Here is a 17,994-nt window from a genome sequence, read left to right as displayed (position 1 = left end):
GTGACTGAATCAATATTTATTTTCCATTCTATCTGAAAATTATTTCAACGTCATTGTCCCCAAGGCAAGCATGAAAATGTATCCTTTAATATCTCTGAATATAATCTTTACCATAATATTATTTAATTCAATTTTGCACTCATAACATATGTTGTCTCTTGGAATATTATATCCTCTGCAAACACACACACAGTAGATACTAAACAAATATTTTATCCACGGGGATTACTGAGAAATTTACAATGTGTAAGACCGAGACAGATCAAATGTGTCTCTCTTAAGGACAGGCCGTGTGTCTGCCACATGACCAGCAATAAAACTGAGCTCTCTTCGCCAAGTGTACCAAAGACCATGATAATGGTGGTCTACAGTGGGTGTAAACACACATCATGGTTTACAATATCACCATCTCAACAACAAAAATAAGGAACACAGTCCTTAACATCTATGTCTGGGAATGGTAGGCATAACTGCCAAATACCACAAAACACCAAATATAAGAAAAGAGCTACCACTCTCAAAAACAATAACATTATTGATCGTATCACCCTTCATCAGGAGGGACTCAATCAGTATGACCTGAAGATGTTTAGTAAATAACATGTCATATATACTTAGGGAATCAGACTCCATTAAAAACAAAAAAACAAAACAAAACAAAACAACAACAACAAAAAAAAACAGAGAGAGTTTACATAGTTCGATTCTATAATGAAATCGAAGTTAAAGGGCTACCCTCCTGACTACCCTTCTGAGAAATAAATACATAAGTAAACGAAAACAGGCCTAGATGGCTTCAGAAGTGAATTCTAAGCATGTTTAAAGGCACAATTCTGATAATATTTAAACAATTCTATATAAGGCAAAAGAAGGAAAATTCCTAAATACTTATTTAAATAATAAGGTATAATGGTGATAGCAACACCTAACAGAGAAAGTACACAAAAAATAAACTACTTATGAATCTCCCTTCTAAATACTAATGTTAAATCCTAAATTTAGAAATCAGCAAACAAAACTGAGCAGTACATGAAAAGATTAACATACTATGAGTAAGTAGGACTTATTCTAGGAATATAAGGATTTCGTATTATTTAAACAATTCACTGTGTAACTAGAGTAAAAGCAAAATAGTGTGTTTGATCACTTCCACAGATATTTAAAAGGTACTGATAAAATACTGTATTTATTCTTTTTCAAAAACGACCTATTGAAGTATATCTTATATATCATAAAATTGACCTATTTTATGTGTACAATTCAGTGATCTCTAGCAATTTTACTAAACGGCACATCATCATCATAAATCAAAACATGGGTTTAGAATATTTATATTCATTCTTAATGTAATCACTCAATAAAGAATAGTTGGCTATTTCTTTATATAATTACAGACACACACACACGCATATGAGTGAGAGAGAATTCTTTTATTTACTGCTGAGTCTCAAATGACTGGGAATAATATTACACCAGCAGAGTCAAAATAAGACATTACTAGCACTATTAATACTTACTATTGTTCACTAGATACTAGCCAATGACATGGATAAGGGAAAAAAAAAAAAAAAGAACCAAAATTGGAAACAAAAAGAATAATCATCATTCACAAATAATATGTTTTCTCAGAAAATCCAAAAATATCAACAGAAAAACTATTTCAAAAAAAGGTACAAGGTGGAAAATGATGATGCTAAAAAATAGCCTACACACACACACACACACACACACACACGCAAACAACATAAGAAACCTAACTTATTATAATAACAAAAGTAAAAAATCTAGAAAAGCTCAAGAAATATGCAAAGTTTATACAAAGAAAACTTGGAAATGCTACTAAGCAATAAAAAATAAAGGTTAGAAAAGATATCCCATGATTGTAAATAAAAAGGACAAGATTCAAAGGGTGTCAATTCTCTCTAAGCTTTGTATTAACAGAATGAACTCACAATCCAAAAACGACACTTCTAAGATATGTATTTTTTTTAATTTGCTGAGGTTACTATACAAGTTGACTTTAACGTTCATGTGGTAAAATAACACAAAAATAACAGGGTATCTCTCAAAACAAAAGGTGCTCTGAGGGCCACCCGCCCTCCTAGACATTAACAGTCACATCATAAGGCAGGACGATGGGCAGGTGAGAACAAGTCAGCAGAACAGATTACAAACAGGTCAAAGATACACATGGAAATCAAGTGTGCAGGAAAGATGACATTTCAAGTCAACAGGGAAAAGATGTAAGGTCACTAAGCAGTTTGAGAAAACTGGATAGCCATCTAAAACAAAGGATGACCTACGTCACCCCTTTATCTCAATAAATTCTAGAGGAATTAAATGATTAGCTTAGAATGGAGAAAGTCTTCCTATGAATGGCCTAACACCCGATTGATAAATTTGACACGTTACAACAAAATGTATGGCATTTTAAAGCAAACCAAAGCTCCACCGAAAACATAAATGACAATCGAGAAATGAGGGGCAGGTGGGAAGTCCTGCAATTCATAAACCCAATAAGGCTAATTTTTTATACCTATAAAGAGCTTCTGCAGTCAGTGATAATAAGTCAGAAACCCAGAAAAAAAAGGACAGACAGACGGAAGGAAGGCAGGAAGGAAGGAAGGCAGGAGGGAGGGAGGGAGGAGGAAGGGAGAAAAAAGAAAAGAACAGATGGTTCACAGAAAAGGAAATACAAATGACTCTTAAACACATGAAAAAATGATCAACCTCACGTTACAGCAATGCGAATCGCAGCTACGAGTATCAAAAAGTCAGATGACCACATTATAATGCTGGGGACCTGGTGATGTAAATGTTGAACACGTTAGCAAAACCGATCAAAATTACAACATGTGCGTATTTCGTTCAACCTCGAAATCCTTCTCATCTAAACTCCTATGTGTGCAAATGACATAGTTTTTAGCCTGGTTTGAAAGAGTGAAAGCTAGAGAGCAAGTTAAACATCAGTGGAAGTCTGGTTATATATCAATATGCTATTAATAAATATAAATAAAACTAGACTTAAGTCCATCAATAAATATTAACATAATATTAATATTTCAGGTGGCGGGATGTAATATTCAATATTATAGCCCATAATGCTGTGCTGCTGTTACGCCATCATTTAAATGAATGAAGCAGCTTTCTATGAGCCAATCTGCTACACTCTCCCAGACATATTACAGTTTTTTTTTTAAAGCCTGGTACAGAACAGTGTATATAGTATTTGTGGTTTTATTTTATTTTTTTGTATTTGGGTTTTTTTTAAATTTATTTATTTTTGATAGCCAGAGAGAGAGAGAGAGAGAGAGAGAGAGAGGCAGAGACACAGGCAGAGGGAGAAGCAGGCTCCATGCACCGGGAGCCCGACGTGGGATTCGATCCCGGGTCTCCAGGATCGCGCCCTGGGCCAAAGGCAGGCGCCAAACCGCTGCGCCACCCAGGGATCCCCATGGGGTTTTAAATGAATATTTACATATCTGTAAACAGATACATAAATCTAAATGGATTATCTCTGGAAGCTGCAAAAAAAAAAAAAAAAAAAAAAACTAGTCGAAGTGGTTGTTTCTAAAAAGAGGGTTTCTTGCTGAGAGGATAGGAGTGGGAAGGAGATCCCACCACCATACACCCTGCTGCACCTTTGGAAGTGGGAATGCACTGCTCACTTGATTTTGCACATAGAAATGGATTCAGGGGATCCCCGGGTGGCTCAGCGGTTTGGCGTCTGCCTTTGGCCCAGGGCGCGATCCTGGGGTCCCGGGATCGAGTCCCACATCAGGCTCCTGGCATGGGCCTGCTTCTCCCTCCTCTTGTGTTCTGCCTCTCTCTGTCTCTATGTCTATCATAAATAAATAAATCTTAAAAAAAAAAAGAAATGGATTCAATATATATGTGCATGTATTCTCTATAGTATATAAACACATATGTGTGTGTGTGTGTGCATACATACAACTTTCTACCAACCTTCTTATTCTCTCTCTACACACAGAATTTTGTTGGACTTGAAAAGAGTTAAGAAACCAAAGCAAGCTGTGAAGTCCCACGCTCTTAATTAAGGGAAAAACAAGCTTCTTTCATGAACGTTCAGAAACCTCAACAGAAAAAAATTCCACAAGTCTCTTGCATTCTTTCTTCCTGAAACTCTTTACGAGACATGGCAAACCTCATGTGCTACGATGCTGGAAATTTGCCCAGAAAACTTTTATGTGCTGTTTCCTTCAGGTTCAACTCAAAAGGAAAATTCTACTGAAGTTCCAGTTTATGTTCAAAACTTTACCTCTCCTGAGAACTGCTACGAGGATACCAGCAAGTGGAATGTTTCGATAACTACTTTAATAATAATGTTTTTATTAGGTTCAGGGTCACTAATGCTTTAAAAAAGGGGGGGGGGGATATAGGAGTTTTCATAGAAATGCTCTCGTGTAACTATGAACCTTTTCCAAGATCATGGGATATCAAATCAATGACAGAACCGCTCCAATCAGAGATGGAGATGTAAATCTATAACCAATAAATCTAAATCTATAACCACCTGCGATGTTTGACAAAGTTACTCAGTTTCCCAGGTCTCTGTTTCTGAAAAAAACATATACTCTAAAGTTAGAGTATATGCAACTGGGTAAATTCTAACATTCTTTTCAGATCTAAGATTTCTGTGAATCAATAAAAACTATTCAGAATTCAAGTATTCTCTGTCAGAAAGTATTCAGGATCCAAGTGATTTTGTTTCATCATAATTATAGCAGCAGTTGAATATCACAAAAAAGTTTTAATGTACAAACCGACAGATCATAAATACTGGCACGTCTTTTTTTTTTTTTTTTTTTTTTACAAATTTGTCCTTTTTTTTTTAATTTTTATTTATTTATGATAGTCACACAGAGAGAGAGAGAGAGAGAGGCAGAGACACAGGCAGAGGGAGAAGCAGGCTCCATGCACTGGGAGCCCGACGTGGGATTCGATCCCGGGTCTCTAGGATCACGCCCTGGGCTAAAGGCAGGCGCCAAACCGCTGCGCCACCCAGGGTTCCCAAAATTTGTCCTTTCATTGTAAAATCTATATACTTATCAAATAATCTAATTTTACAAGTGCTGTTTTCAAACTTGGGGGAAAATGCAATGGTAGGAGAAAGAAATCATATAATAGCTTATAAATTAAGCTAATACTTAATTCTTGGCTAACCACTAATAGCATCATTAACAGTTGGCTTAAAAATCCTAGAATAATGATCTGATTGATGTATGCATCTCATCTAGTCACCATACAGATGTCCGGTGCTCTTGCCCCATTTCAGAGTCTTCCTCCACAATCTCCAGATTTGAGGGGAAGCTCCAGCACTTTTCCTTCTCTGTGGTTTCCTCCCTGGCAGGATCACTTTATACCCCAGGAGCAGGAGCGTCATGCGCAAAGCTCAGAGCTTAGAGCTTCTGGAGAGAGAGATGGTTGTCAGTCCTGCCTGCTCAGAGAAGACCAAGTGTACCTGGTAAAACCTAAATTGCCCTTGTTTTAATCTGTATCTGATATCTCCCCTTTAGTCCTCATTTGTTTTTAAATATTTTATTTATTAGACAAAAAGAGAGAGAGCAGGTGAGCATGAGCGGGGCAGGAGGGTGACAGAGGCAGAGGGAGAAGCAGACTCTCCACTGAACAGGGAGCCTAAGTCGGGGCTCGATTCCAGGACCCTGGGACCAGGACCTGAGCCCAAGGCAGAAGCTTAACAGACCGGGGCTCGATCTCATGACCCAAGCTGAAGTCAAGAGTTGGACACCTAACCAACTGAGCCCCCCAGGCGCCCCTTCAAGCCTTGGTTTTAACTATTGCTGTTCTCTATGTATCTTTTCAAGAATCCTTGCTCTGAAAGGACTCGGGCTATTCGTTATAAACCGAGTTACAAGGTGTAAGCAGCGGGCATCGGCCAGGCCTGAGCCTACATTAGGAGCCACATGAACAGAGCTCCCTGTCCACTTTGTGAATGAGAATCTACCCAGGCAGCGTGCTCCCTATCATCCTGCACTCGTGTTCTAGTTTCCACATGAAAATCACAAAATCTGCACACAGCTCAGACTCATTCAATGCCTATATAAAAACAGTTGCCTAGATCGACTTCGCTCACGTTCAAAGCTGAAAAACAGACCAAAAAAAAAAAAAAAGAGCTTCCCTTTCTTATTTCAGTTCATTACCCATATGATGAATTATTGACTTATTTATCAACACTCACTCACTCCATGGTTTCTGAAGAAATGAAAAACACATAGGCTTACTTTTAAGGAGTTTATCATTTGAAAAGTGAGCTGAAGCAAACCCAGAATGAACTATCAGGTAAGATGTTCTTCTCATTGTGCTGAAGAGGGGAAAAAGGTGCATATAAAGAGCTAAAAGCCAGGTGAGTAAATCGCGGTACCATCCACTGAGGGCATCCACTGTGCCCCACACTGTATCTGGGGTTTTGCATCTGGCACCTCATTTAGACCACCGCAAGCAGTGCTCCCACCATCCGAGAGATGAGGCTCAGAAAGCATAAGCCACCTGCCCAGAGCCGCAGAGAAGAGCACTCATACCCACACCTAAGGACGGCTAGGGCCCGACTGAGTTCCCCACATGAGACTACTCTTTCCCCACAGAACATTGCCAGCAAGATCAGGATGTGACCCTCAGCGAGGGTATTAGGAGGAGATGGCACTTAATCTTCACTGCGTCTTTATTCATCCAACATGCAATCAAAAGTAAACCAGCATGTTCTGTGTAGAGACCCAGAGGGGAATAAACATGATGTTCAGAAATTCAAGTACTGAAAACAATATGTCAGCTAATGGGCTCAATTCTGGAAACAGCTACAGGAAACCTGGTAAGTAGAAATCCTGGCCTAAACGGCTAATTACGCCAGCCTTACGTAAGCACTCTGTTAGCTGAAGAGTTTCGAACGTGTTTTCAGAGATATGACTTACTTTTCCTACTTGTCTCTGAGTATCATTTAATTTGCAATTAATTTTATTACTGGAAGGCAGAAAAAGGGTGCCAAAAAAACAAACAAACAAAAGAACAGGGACATGTGCTTTCCCGTGGTTGACTCAGGCTAATGCAGAAATCACCTTGCATCTTTGAGCACCCAGAAGCACCAGGGGAAAGCTGTCCAGAAGGGCCGAAGCCAGTCTGGATTATGGTGTTTTGGCTTTGATGACCCAGAGTCGATAATCCAATTATAAATACTGGGGGTGGGGGTGGGGGAGGGAGAATGACATATACAAATTTGTGCAAAATCTTTCCTGTTAGTGGAAAACAAAGAAATACAACGAGGTCTGGTCCTTCTTGAAGAAGAAGAGAAAGGAGGAGGAGGAAGGGGAGGACGGGGAGGAGGAACAGCAACAGGAGGAAGAAATCTAGGGCTTGGTTGTAATCAAATATATAAGAGGACAGTCCACAGTGTGCATGCAGATGTGAGAGCCTCTAACTCGGCCTCTGAAAGGGCACAGCCCTGCCAGGAGGGCAGCAGAGCCCAAGGAGGAGCGTGGCCGCTCCGCCAACCATTACAGACAGGCCAAGGTGAGAGCAAAGAAGGTTCTCCAACCCAGGAAGACCAAAAAAAACAAGCACTCCTAGACAATGGGCAAGTGGTAAGAAGGCAAACAGAATCTTTATCTTGCAATACAACCAAAACCAGCTGCAAAGGGGCTCAGGAGCTGTGAAAAGACCCGTTAAGCTCTGAGTGACAGGTCAGTAAGCTTGTAAAGGTAGATAAATATAGACGAAGACTCTGTATTGGTTTTCATTGTTTATTGCTAATTCTGTTGTAAATACATAGAGGTACCACCCCTACAGCAGTAGAACTTAAGGGCCTGCTAGTTTCCTAAATAAAATGTTGGCCTACTGTTTCTCAGTCTTGCTGGTACACCGGAATCACCAGGAAAGTTTTTTAGAGCCCTGAAGCCGGAGGCCCTTGGCCATAAATTTTAGAATGTGGCTCTGGAATCAGCATTCCTTGGATGCCCAGCTGAGTACCTTGATCCTAAGGGAAATGCAGTTGAGTAGATGATCCAACCTCTCAGATTCCCTCCCTAAACCCAGCCTGTCCAACAGGTGGCACTTTCCTAAGGGCAGACTAGAGGGCCCAGGAGTGGCCGGATTTGGAGAGAGCCCACTGGTACCTTTACCACGTATCCTAACTTGGGAAAGGAGACCTGAGCTGATCCACAATTAACCGTGGGTCAATTAGATTATTATTCTAAGTCCCTCTTCAGCTAGTTCTTGACACAATCACAGCAGCAGAAATCTGACCTGGACGGGACTTATTATGTATTATGAATTACGGACATTCATAGAAATACATGGTTTTTTCCTCCTTGACTTCTCATCATACGGACATTCACAGAAAATACAGGTTTTTCTTTTCCTCCTTGACTTCTCATCATATGGACACGGTTTTTTTCCTCCTTGACTTCTCATCATATGGACATTCATAGCAATATAGGGTTTTTTTCCTTCTTGACTTTTCATCATAAGAACATTCATAGAAATACAGCGTTATTTTCTTCCTTGACTTCTCATCATGACCTAGCGAGGCAGGTGCTATTATAGCTCTCAGTTAGGTGTGGACACTAATGCCCAGAGAGGTTAGGTAACTTGCCTCAGGATACAGAGCTAGAATGTGGCAGGAGCAAGGTAATCCATGGGTGTGACACTTCGATAGACCCTTGCCCTGAACTATTTTTGGTTCTGCCTCATGGGACTGTGACAGAGGGGATATCATGTAGGTATCTCTTATTTTTTATTTTATTTTTATTTTATTTTACTTTAATTTTATTTTATTTTTATTTTTAATTAGCAGATCCATTTTGGATGCCCAATCAGGAGACGTTAAGTGACCCCATAGCCCTGTGACTTCTGAGCAGGTGCCCAATACTTTTTCTAGAAAGAAGAGCATGTGTCACAGGCACCTGGTTTCCCAGGCCAAGCTGGACACCGTCCTCCTTTGCTGCCGGCCCCCCTGGAGGTGAGCCCTGCCCCAGGTGGTGGGGGGGAACCCCAGGTTCTGTGCACACGCACCCGGGCAGCAAACCAGAACCCCAGCACCATGTCCTCCCCGCGTCCGCTTCTTAATCGAAGCACTGACATGAAAGCTGTGCAGCCAGAAATAAAACCAGAAGTCTCGCTACGGCCAACACAAGCTTTGCAGATCCCTAAAATAAAGTAGCCCGATGAATAAAAATAAGCCGGGGAGGCTAGAAAAACAGTGGGCGGAATCTGGTGTGCAGTCAGCACCATCCGAAGCCGGTGCTGTTTTCGTGTAAAAGGGGAGCGTGGTGCCTCCGGAGGACAGGGCCAGGCCAGCAGCCCGGCGACAGCATCCTGAGCTACCAGCCACAGCAGCCGCCAAGCAGAGGCGCGACAGGCTGTACAGCGGGGAACCCCATTTGCAAAGGCTTGCTTTCTGGTCAGAAGAGGAGGCCTCATCCTGGAAGTGAAAACCCTGCACAGCCCCAGCGAGACCTAAATGCTATATTTTTCAAGCTGAACAATAAACATGTGATTGCAGAAGTTTGATTTCAGAATCTCAGCACTGATCATGATGTTTTGATAAAACTGGGTCAAATGTGTATCCTTCACATGTGAATCTAAACTCCTGGCCCAGCAACCAGAGCACGGGGCCTCTTACTTTCCGGACACTGAGGAGGGGTGCTCTGCGCCTGGCCATCTCCACGCTCTCGCTTGGTCACTGCCGGGACCACAGTTCAGAGACAGTTCTCAGTGGAAGCTCGGTCTGGAGCACCCGCCCTCTCTGGATAATCCATATCCCTTTGCACCTGGGTAGGCAGGGGGCTCCGTAGAAGCAGCTCAGCAAGATCTTTCTGACCTGCCTCCTGCTCCACAATGCCCCCAGCATCTTACTGCCCCCACTTCAACTTGTCCCTTGGCACGGACACCCTGCCCAGCCCCACGACCCAGCCCCCGTGGGGGGGCTCCTGGGCACCTGCACATTCGGGAATGCACTGAAGTTAGGGCGTGCTGCTCCAGGCAGTGAAGCAGATCAGCAGGTTCATGAAAGTTTTGAGGGAGTTGGGCAAAGTCTAAGGCGACATCTCTCACAGATCAACAACAACAACAAAAATCTTGCCAAACAGTAGAGAGGAGTTCAATAATTCCTCAGTAGGAGCCATGAGCCTTCCCTGACTGCCCATTTAAACTTTCAACGTCTCTCTCTTAACCTCCTCATGCTGTTCTACATTTTTCCCTTTCTTAGCACTTAGATAACCTCCTGACGAAACATACCATTACTCATGTATTATGGTCATTAATTTTCTCTCTCAACCTACTAGAACGTAAGTCTAGGGAAGGCTGGGATTTTGCACTGTTGACTGGTATACACTAAGGGCTTAATAAGTATTTGTCGAATGAATGGAGTGGGAAAGCAGGTTCTGAGGTTAGACAGCTTGGGTTCAAATCCTGGTTCCACCACTCAGCTGTGTGGACTTGGAAATAATTATTTCATTTCTCTATGCCTCAGTTTCTTTACCTGTAACATGAGAATAATAACAGTACAATCCCACTGAATTCTTGGAAGGATTAAATGAGATGATTGAGATCTTGAAAGTCCTGAGACCAGCGGCCCGCACAGAGTGAAGCCCTCTAAGAACAGTCTCTATCATTAGGCTACCTAATGCTGGGTTCTGAGTATTTCTGGCAAGAAATAATACTACCTGGGCTGGGAAGAAGCTTAAAATCTGACAGTCTCGGGGATCCCTGGGTGGCTCAGTGGTTTGGCACCTGCCTTTGGCCCAGGGCATGGTCGTGGAGTCCTGGGATCGAGTCCCACGTCGGGCTCCTGGCATGGAACCTGCTTCTCTCTCTGCCTCTCTCTCTCTATGTCTATCATGAATAAATAAATAAAATTCAAAAAAAAATCTGACAATCTCATGAAGCACACCATACACATAAATGCCTCATGATAACAAATCTTAGATAAAAGAATAATAATAAAAAAAAGAAGGCAATGTATTTTGAGTGGAAAATGCATCCACTGGTTGGAAAGTTTCCCTTCCTGAGGCTATAGGAGGAAATAGGAAATAGAAATTAATTTTGGCAAATGCCACAAAAGCATCTAGTGACAGGTTAGACTCCTGGTGCAGTGATTTATTAGCAAGTGCCAAAGAGCTCATTACATGCAGGTGGCCTTTAGTAACAAATGCATGACTGAAATGTTGAAAGCAAAAACTGATTTCTTTATTGTACCTCTCCTATCCAAAGCACTGTTCCCCCGCTATAAAAAAAAAAAAGAAAAAAAATCAGGTTATAGATTTTTAAAAGACAGCATAGGTATGGGCAGGGGTCGGGGGGGGGGGCGTGGCGGAAGTCATGCCCCAAAGTATAATCATTTCACTTAAAAAAGGCTTTCTACTCTTAAACACAAATTCTAACAAATGCTATTATTAACTGTTCCAGCCCCACAGCATTTCAGAAACAACAAACAAATAAGGAAAAAGAAGAGAGAGCCGTAAGAAAGTACACTTCTTACCAGGAACAGTAATAGGGAGATCGACCTACACTTCAAATTTTCAGTATTTTAAATTAAAAAATTTAAAATGCGGTGTCAGCTCCCCCCCCAATAACAGCACAATGTAGTTGTGACATAAGAAGAATACTAACAACTTGGAATGGTCCAGTAGGAGTTCACACATTTTAGGATTAAACTGTGTTTAAAGATGTTCCGTCGAAGATGGGAGGGAAGTGTGGAAGTAATTTTTTTTAACGTTCTCTTGTAAAGTTACTCAAAACAAAGACATGTTGGGTGGTTACAGCCTCTCTGTCGTGACCCATCTGGGGTGATTCTGTTTAGCTAAGGTTTCACTGCACCGTGAATCATTTCCCATTTGCTCGAAGGCAATTTTGGGCTCAGAGACATCAACAGTACTCATCTTTAAAATGGGCCACACTAAAAACAAATAAATAAATAAATAGCCACACTAATTCAAAGGGGAAAGGCTCGTTTTTCTTATGAAACGTAAATGCTTTCAACAGCCTAATTTGCAATATCCAGAAGGTGGGAAACAACCCAAATGGCCACCAAGGGATGAGCAGATAAGGAAAATAGGGCATGTGTGCACAAGGGTCATTCGGCCTTGAAAAGGAAGGAAGTTCTGATGCGTGCTACGAGTGGATGAAACCTGAGGACGTTTTGCTGAGTGGAATAAGCCAGCCAGCCACAAAAAAAGACAAATATTGTATGATTCCACTTGCTTCTTGTCAGAGAGAGAGAGTAGCAGGGCGGTGGCCAGCAGGGAGGCAGCCTCAAGAGCTACTGTTTTGCAGCTATGCAGGTAAAGAGAGTCCTGTGGAGAGGTGGTGGTGATGGCTGCACAACCAGGACAGTGTACCAAGCTTCACACTTGCACATGGTTAACATGGTAAGTTTTCCGTTGTATGTTATTTTTATCACAGTTGGAAAAAAAAAATGAATGTCTTCTAAAATGGTCACAAGATACAAACATTATCCTGGAACGTAAAATTCCCTAGAATACCAGATTTTACGAACCCTGTGGGGCTGGAAGCCTGATAGAGGGGGCAGCTTTTTTTTTTAATATTTTATTTATTTATTCATGATAGAGAGAGAGAGAGAGAGGCAGAGACACAGGCAGAGGGAGAAACAGGCTCCGTGCAGGGAGCCCGATATGGGACTCGATCCCGGGTCTCTAGGATCACACCCCAGGCTGAAGGCAGGCGCTAAACCGCTGAGCCACCCAGGAATCCCCAAGGGGCAGCTTTAGAGAGGGACACCGGGACAGTGTCATGGAGCTCTGCGACCAAGCGCCACCACATGAGCACCCAACTGGCCTCGGTGTTCTCCCTGGGTCCGTCCACTCACCTGCGCCACATGCACCCCCCCATCGAGGTACCCACCCTGTGTACCTGACACATCTGCACCTCCTTGGTGTCAGGAAGAGAGGGTGAAATGATGCACAGGAAGCAGCAATGCTTAGAACTCAACAAATGACAGCGAAGGAAGGAAATAGAACTGGGACAGCTTGGGCCCTAACAGTCCCACTGCACAGAAAGGAAGAGCCCGGCCTTTAATGCCAGAGAGGTGTGAGAAGAGGGATGATGGCAGGTGGCTGGCACAGGAGCAGGGGTCCCCTGGAAGGGGGGGCAGAGGAGCCCAAAGGAGATGCTGTGTGGGGCCCTGCTGGGGACAGGGCTCCTGAGACCCTGGGGAGGAAACAGGGAGTTGGGGGTGGGGGGAGGGCAGGCCCTGGAAGGGCAGACACAGCACCTGCTCAGGTGCTGGGAGGGGAGGCCCAGGACTTAAGGTTCTCTGGGCTGCAAGACGGAGAGCTTTTCCTGTGTGGCTAGAACGCTCAAAGGCCCCTTGACTAAAAGCACATGGTTAGTATTTAAAAATGTGACAAACCCCAGTTGAGCCGCAGGCAGAGGACAGTCTCTTAGCAGCTGGGTCATGGGTCGTCTCTGTCATAGCATAAGCAGAGGAAGACTAGCTGCTAGTCAGTGGGGGATCTCGCAAGTTCCACCAAAAGAGTCATGTGGGGAATGCAAAGGAAGGGAGTCCCAAGAGCTCTAAGGAGTGTGGACTTGGCACATTTGTGTGTTGGAGTCAGAGGCAGGGAGTGGACTTTCTGTACACGGTGGGGGGGGGGGGGGTGGAGACAGGAGCAAACTCTGAACTCTGTGGTCCCAGACTTGCCAGAGTTTTATTATCATTCCAGGCTCACTATCAAGAATGAAACAATGCACTATTGTGAGTTGATGATTACATAAATACCGAAACGCTCCACCATAAACGCAATGTTATTTGCCGGAAAGAAAGCCCCTTCTCATAAGAATGACCAAAGCCATAAAGTTTTTCCAGGACTTTTACCTTCGTTGGAGGCTTTTGGACATCAAGTATATATGTATGTATATATATATATATATTTTTTTTTTTTTTTTGGACACCAAGTATATTGTGTTAAATAGTCTATTGGACTTCAGTTGACCTTAACCATGGGTTAATTAGATTCTTTCCCTGTATCCCTCAAAAATAGCCACTAAAACGATTAAGAAAGTGAGTACTACCTCCCAAAGATTAGCACTTTCACATATAGTGTTGATTTGGTCTTATTTATCACAAAGAGCCTTCTAGGGACACCTGGGTGGCTCAGTGGGTTAAACATCCAACTCGTGATTTTGGCTCAGGTCGCGATCTCAGGGTTGTGGACTGAGCCCCAAGTCGGGCTCCGCGGTGGGTGTGAAGCCTGCTTAAGATTCTCTCTCTCTCTCTCTTCCTTTGCCCTCGGGGGTGGGGGGGAAGAATCCTTTAGAGGCAAATCAAGTATTATCCTTTTTTCCTAAAATTTGGTAAATAATCTCAGGCATGAGACCATGTATGATCTTTCATTACAAAAGATAAGATTACTGATCCTCTGGGAGACTTTCTAAATGGCATGGAAAGGCACGGGTACATTTTAAGACAGCGCTAAGATAAAGAAACGAATCTTTCCTTTTATGAACTATGAAGTTAAACCACAGCCCCACTAGCCAGACAATCCATTATTCAATGTGCCAAGTACTTGTGTTACGTGACTAGAGTGAGGAGAAGAGCCATCATTTTGAAGTAGAAATCATACAGAATTCAAAATTTATACCAGACGGTGTTAATTAATTACGAGTAGTCGATCAATCTCAAGTGAGGCAAAATCTCGAAAGCTATCCACAAATTTCAACATGTGCTAATGAGGTCAGAGGAAGACCACAAACATGACCACGAACTGCTATCAAAAAAACCCTCAAAGATACTGCTGGTGATATTTTTAGGTTATGATTCAGGAAATCTAAGGCTACTGTAACATTTAAATGGAATAGTCGATAACAAAAACAAATCTTATATTGGAGTCTCTTTGAAAATCCGTAGAAGTTTTCCAGTACTTAATAGAGACAGTGTTTTTACTGCTAATGGTGATTTATGTGTATAAAAATGTTCAGAGCAGCCCAAATTGTGATTTCAGTTGTATGCGCTTTTTAAAAAGAAACAACTGGACACGTCGTGTTGGGGAATTTTAAATTCAGCTTTGTTATCTTTTAGATAAAATCGGAACTCGAAATTTCAAATGAAACTTAGAGGGAGAGGGAAAATGGACAAGGAATTATAATCTTCTGTTTAAGAAAGCTTCTCCTCGAAGGACAAACATGATATGGTCTCATTCATTTGGGGAATATAAAAAATAGTGAAAGAGAATAAAGGGGAAAGGAGAAAAAATGAGTGGGAAATATCAGAAAGGGAGACAGAACATGAGAGACTCCTAACTCTGGGAAAGAGAAGAAGGGGTGGTGGAAAGGGAGGTGGGCAGGGGTTGGGGGTGGCTGGGTGATGGGCACTGAGGGGGGCACTTGATGGGATGAGCACTGGGTGTTATGCTATGTTGGCAAATTGAACACCAATAAAAAATAAATTTAAAAAAGTTTTTTTTAATAAATTAATAAATTAAAAAAAAGAAAAAAAAAAAAAGAAAGCAAGCTTCTCCTCTACAGAGTCATTCATCAAACACTTGTGCACCTGCTATGTGAACACTGTCAAAACGCCTGCCCTCTGGCATTGACGTTCAGGTGGGGCGACCTAAACCCAACTAGCAGGTAAAATATAGTTTGTCAGACGGTGGTACCCGCTAGAGGGAAAAAGCAAGGAGAAAGCCTGGAGGAGGGGATGGCAATTTTAAACAGGGTGACCCACACATCAGGTGATGTTGGGTGAAGAGCTGAAGGAGGTAAGAGCAGACATCATGTGACCATCTGGGGGGGGGATGAGCCTTGGCCTAGGGGTGAGCGGTGAATGTTAAAGCCCTAAGCAGGAGCAAGGTGACGCACTGCAGGGGCACCAGGGATGCTTGTGCCGGACTCCAGCAGATGGAGTAAGGGTGAGAAAATAAGAAACTGAGACCAGGGAGGTCACAAGGTAGCAGACCAAGGAGGGCTCTCTCTCCGTAAGGTAAAGAGAAGGCACTGACTGGCCACCGGAGGGCTTTGAGTTGGGCCTCCTCACCCCTTAGAGGATCTTCCTAAGCTGGTGTGTAGAGAACAGCTTGTGAGGAAGCAAAGACAGGGAACAAAAGACCCCTGAGAAGGCTCCTGCAATCACTGAGGCAAGGTGACATGGTGGCTAGGCCCGAGTGGCCTAGTGTCGAGATGTGGCCAGTCTGGGGCACACTTTCGCCAAGGACAGGAGCCAAATTTGCTGATGGGACATGATTCTGAGAGAGAGGGAATAGCCGGGGCCACCTGGGTGGCTCAGTGGTTGAGCATCTGCCTTTGGCTCAGGTTGTCATCCCAGGGTCCCAGGATCAAGTCCCATGTCGGGCTCCCTGCATGGAGCCTGCTTCTCCCTCTGCCTGTGTCTCTGCCTCTCTCTCTCTCTCTCTCTCTCTCTGTCTCTCTCATGAATAAATAAATAAAATCTTTAAAAAAGAAAAGAATGTTTCAAGGAGGAGCAAGTGGATGCACTGTGCCCTGGGCTGCAGCTGGGTCCCATCAGCCCACAGCTGAGCAATGACCGTTGCGTGGAGTGAGGTGGAGGTCCCAGGTGCCCCTGAGCATTGCAGGGGGAACACAGGAGCAAAAGCCTGAGAGAAGCAAGTTTAAGAGAGAATGGAAGGAACATGTAGAGTAGTCAAAGCCATACAGGTAGGAAGCAGAAAGGTGGTGCTGAGGCCTAGGGGGAGGGGGAAGTGGGGAGTTACTATTGAATAGGTCCAGAGTTTCATTCTTTGCAAGACAAGAATGTTCTGGAGAGTGGCCTCACCACACTGTGAATGTATTTACCGCTGATCTTCACACTTAAAATAGTCAAGATGGTAAATTTTATGCTATGTGTATTTTACCACAATTGATTTTTTTTTAATTTATTTAAAGAGTGAAAGAGAGCATGGAAGGAGAAAAATAGGTTACAGCGGGTTTAAGCAAACCAAATCACCTTGTGGTAAAGGGGAGCAGAGAAATGGAAGAGAGGCTGGGGGCGGGGGGCACATGCCATCAGAGGAAGAAACACCCGCATGTTTGTACGCGGGAATTGCTTGGTGAGAAAGCGGAAACATGAACCAGAAGAGAAATGAGACACTAAATAGAGTGAGGTTTTTAAGAAGGGGCGGGGGCCACGGCCTTCCATAGGAAAATGGGTGATCTTCCCTAACACAGCAGGTGAGGCAGCGGGCCTGGGCACAGGTGCAGGTGAGTGAGTGCACGGGCAGGAGGGCACACAGGAAATGTTCTCTGATGGCCTGCAAGCCCCAAGAGTGGGGGGGGGGGGGGGAGGAGACTGAAAAGGTTTAAGGAAAGAGAGAGTATGAAGAAGTTAATAAGGAAGTGGGCAAGTCATTGCAGCAGATGCAGGCTGAGGGAGAGCCAGGTGCACGGTCAGGAACAGAAAGTGAGGCCTCTGGAACGGCCACAGTGCATACAGATGCCTGAGAGAGACGTGTCTATGTCAGCGTGTTCGTTTGGTCTTGTTCAACCCCCGTCACCTCTGCCTATCAAAAAGCTCAATCTGGAAAAGTGAAAAAAAAAAAAAGTACTGCCTTATATTTTTCAGCTCCCAGAGCACATATCGAACTGGAGAGAGCCAAGCAAAGCCACCCACGTACACCTGCTCCGGAGGAAGTCACAGATCCTGGAGGGAGGCTCCCAAGGGCTGCGTGGCACCTTCCCGACCCCTTCCCACACCGGGAACACCATTCCCACGCTCGTTCTGTCACTCAGTCACTTATTGGATGTCCTCTGCAAGACACATGCTCCGTGCCAGCTGTTGTGTAGAGTGATGTGAACGTATGACTCAGTTCATAACCTCAAGTGATTTATTTATGGTCCAGTCCAGCAGGGAAGGCAGAGAAGCAAACAGAAGAAGACATACCATGCGTTAGATCTACGTTCGTCAGCATGGTTAAATATCAATTCTGTCTGAAAGGTTTGAAAAAGGCTTCAAAGAGCCCCTGACCGACGGACGGAACCTGCAGGCAGGTGTAC

The 17,994-nt window shown here is 43.4% G+C and overlaps 1 protein-coding gene across 4 annotated transcripts in view; it reads right to left on the bottom strand.

Moving 5' to 3' along the window:
* LRCH1 (leucine rich repeats and calponin homology domain containing 1) overlaps positions 1 to 17,994 on the bottom strand; it is a 200,531-nt gene that overhangs the window by 105,525 nt on the left and 77,012 nt on the right. The window lies entirely within an intron of this gene.

This window comes from Canis aureus, chromosome 17 (assembly GCF_053574225.1).
Source record: "Canis aureus isolate CA01 chromosome 17, VMU_Caureus_v.1.0, whole genome shotgun sequence".
Classification (NCBI taxonomy): Eukaryota; Metazoa; Chordata; class Mammalia; order Carnivora; family Canidae; genus Canis; species Canis aureus.
Note: the sequence above shows the minus strand (reverse complement) of the source record. Positions and strands in the feature narration are given on the sequence as shown.